Below are 3,696 nucleotides of genomic sequence, written 5' to 3' on the forward strand. Positions count from 1 at the left end.
AATATATTTTCAGTGTTTTATAAACGCACGTGTTTGTTTTATGTTGCCGCCTGCGCGTCAAATTAGAGTGCCTATTTTTCCTTGTTAATAATTTTCTCCACATATAATTTTGGTGGATTGAGTCTGTGGAAATGTTGTTTAGTATATTAAATGTGTGTAGTTTTCATTTGGATATTAAAATGTATGTTTATAGCCATATGTGTGATCTGTGTGTATTAGATGAATTGCAGTTGTTGTTAGGGAGGACGGTACTTAACATTTCTTTTCTCATACATCCTTCAGCTGAAAGAGAGTGAACCTGAAGGCTTGTGTGTTGATTGTCTGTCCTCTGTCAATAAACTGCAGGTATGTTTAATAACAACAATAAGGGGAAAAAAAACACTATACGATCTAACAAATTGAGACATACTGGCTATAATATAAATGTAAAAATATGTACTTTTGATGGAATTTAATTTCTTTAATTTAATTTAATTTGTGTGAATGGGAATTTTCATAAATGAGATGCAGGAAGAAATTGATTGTTGTATTTGTAATATCTTTGAAAAACATGAGAAGACATTCGTAACTTTGTAAACCTTTACTGAACTCAAAGTAGCATATAACAGAACAACATCTGATTTGTTCAACACCAGGGCAAACTCTAAACTGCACACACAAACTTCTTCCCCGAACAGTCCCGCCCTCACCAGGCTTTTCGTCTCTTAAAGGAACCTCACTCTTACAATAGTCAGTCAATACATTACACCCCTTTTCCCCAGTCCACAAAGTCTGAAAACCTTCTTGGAGGCCGATGCTGTCTTACAGGGTATCTCCGAGAATGAGGGGACTCAGACATGCCCTCAGCTCCCGTAAGGTCAACATCAGGGTTTCCCACACCTAATGCAGGTGGTTGTAACGCAAGCATCTCAGCCCCTGGAGACTCAGGCGGATGAACAGTGTAGCCACCTGGTTCAGGCCTTGACTGGTCGGACAAGGGTGCCGTCTAGTCCAGCAAACTGGTCAACATGTCGCCTGTGCATTTGTCCATCACTAGCTCTGACCTTGTATGATAGGGGCCCTGTGACGTCTACAATGATTCCAGGCACCCACTTAGAATCTCTGGTGTAGCTTCTCATGTATACCATGTCCTTAGGTCTAAACTCTCTGACTGTGCCAGGGCCATTTTCAGCATTAAGCTCCTGTCTGCGAAGCATATCACCATCATGATCAGGGTGCAGACGATCCAGGGCAGTGGTGAGTCGCCGATTCATGAGCATCTCAGCAGGACTTTTTCCAGTTGATGAATTGGGTGTGACGTGCTGTGACAACAAGAAACGAGCGAGCCTGGTCTGCCACTCGTCCTTGGTGATGCGAGATAGGGCCTCCTTGGTGGTCTGCACCATGCGTTCAGCTTGACCATTTGAGCTTGGGTGATATGGTGCTGTAGTGACATGTCGAATGCCGTTGCGCTCTGCAAACTCTTGGAATTCCGCAGAAGTGAACGAAGCACCATTGTCTGAGACTATGACATCAGGCAAACCATGTGTTGCAAAAAGTATTCTCAGTGTGTTGATGACGGCTGACGATGACATGGAACTCATCAAAGACACCTCCAGCCACCTGCTATGTGCATCAACCACTATGAGAAATATTTTGCCCTGAAAAGGGCCTGCAAAGTCAATATGCAGCCGGGACAATCTTTTTGTCGTCCACTCCCAAGGGTGCACTCACGCCTTAGGAGGTGCATGACGTGACATCTGACAGGTTTCACATGCCTTGACAGTCTCCTCAATGTCTCGGTCCATGCCCGGCCACCACACATAACTCCTTGTGAGTCCCTTCATGCGTACCATGCCCGGGTGTGCGTCATGCAACATAGCTAGTACTTCTCTTCTTGCAAAGCAAGGAACAACCACACGGCTTCCCCATAGCAAACAGTTCTTGTGTGCAGAGTTCATGGCGGCGCGAAAGGAATGGTTTGAACCGGCTATCCATTACATCAGCCGGCCACCCATGCAGGACCCAGCGCATTACTCGTGCAAGGACAGCGTCTTTGCGTGTAAGGTTAGTGATTTGCTCAGCATGCATAGGTGCATCTGGCACCATTTCAAGCAGTAACACTTCCAATGGTGGTGGTGTAACAGTATCAGATGCCGGCAAGGGTAAGCGACTCAGGGCGTCAGCATTGCCCATTTGTTTGCCTGGTCTGTAGCACAGCTCATAGTCGTAAGCTCCCATGATCAAACTCCAACGTAGCATACGTGGTGAAAGGATGGCAGGCATAGGCTTGGAATGGTGCAGGAGTCCCAGGAGTTGTGATCTGTAACGATCGTGAAATGGCGGCCTGCGAGATACTGGTGAAACTTTCTGACTGCAAAAACAACCGCCAATGCTTCCTTATCAATTTGGGCATAATTCCGCTCAGTGATGGACATTGTTCTGAGAGCAAAGCAGATGGGCCTCTCCTGGCCATCACATTCCATGTGGAACAATAAAGCCCCAAGCCCATAGGGTGAGGCGTCGCAAACCACTGCCAGGGGTTTCTTTTCATCATAGTGGACCAGCACTTTATCCGTTTGCAGCAACTCTTTCGCCTGAGCATATGCCATCTTGTGCTTCGCACCCCACTGCCAAGTAGCAGACTGGTCTAGAAGGCGATGCAGGGGTTCCAGGACGGTAGCCTTATTGGGAAGAAAGCAGCTGTAAAAGTTAAGCAGCCCCAAGAATGCCTGAAGTTCTGTTTTGTTCTGTGGGGACGGAGCTTTCCGTATCGCATCCACTTTTTCATGGGTTGGTTTGATGCCATCTTTATCCACTCTAAACCCCAAAAACTCCACTTGAGTGGCAGCAAAAATGCTTTTCTCTTTTTTTAGTCGCAACCCAGCTTCTGCGAAGCACTTCAGTATGGCCCGTAGCCGTTCATTGTGTTCTTCCATGGTTTTGCCCGAAATCAGGATGTCATCCAGGTATGGTTGGACTTCTGGAATTCCTGCGAGCAAAGTGTCCATAAATCTTTGAAATATTGAAACGGCCGTTGACACCCCAAATTGCAACCGTTGAGCCCGGAAAAGCCAACGGTGAGTGTTAATAGTCAGTAAGTCGGCTGCGTCATTATCCACTGGAAGCTGCTGATAAGCCTGTTTCAGGTCAAGTTTAGTGAAAACTACTCCTCCAGCTAGCTTCGAGAACAGTTCAGAACTCAAAGTAGCATATAACAGAACAACATCTGATTTGTTCAACACCAGGGCAAACTCTAAACTGCACACACAAACTTCTTCCCCGAACAGCCCCGCCCTCACCAGGCTTTTCATCTCTTAAAGGAACCTCACTCTTACAATAGTCAGTCAATACATTACAGTATTACAAGACTTTATTTAATAAACTGCTCTCTCAGAACAGCCTGTGACTGGAGAGAGTCAGCTGAAAGAGAGTGAACCTGAAGGCTTGTGTGTTGATTGTCTGTCCTCTGTCAATAAACTGCAGACGTGGTCCACCGAAGCCAGTGGTGTTGTTGGAGTTTCTTTGTGGTGTGAGACGAAGTCCGCTACACATATATTTGAGGAAAGTGGTGGGCCATTGCAGCTGACCGTACCAACGTTGGCCCAACGTTGTATTTCTGTCAGATAGGTTGGGCCATCGCAGCTGACCATACCAACGTTGGCCCAACGTTGTATTTCTGTCAGATAGGTTGGGCCATCGCAGCTGACCATACCA

The 3,696-nt window shown here is 46.3% G+C and overlaps 1 pseudogene; it reads right to left on the bottom strand.

Moving 5' to 3' along the window:
- Positions 1–953: 953 nt before the first annotated feature.
- Positions 954–3,293, bottom strand: LOC127618439 (uncharacterized protein K02A2.6-like; annotated as a pseudogene).
- Between the last annotated feature and the right edge of the window lie 403 nt (positions 3,294–3,696).

Source organism: Xyrauchen texanus, chromosome 25, assembly GCF_025860055.1.
Source record: "Xyrauchen texanus isolate HMW12.3.18 chromosome 25, RBS_HiC_50CHRs, whole genome shotgun sequence".
Taxonomy (NCBI): Eukaryota; Metazoa; Chordata; class Actinopteri; order Cypriniformes; family Catostomidae; genus Xyrauchen; species Xyrauchen texanus.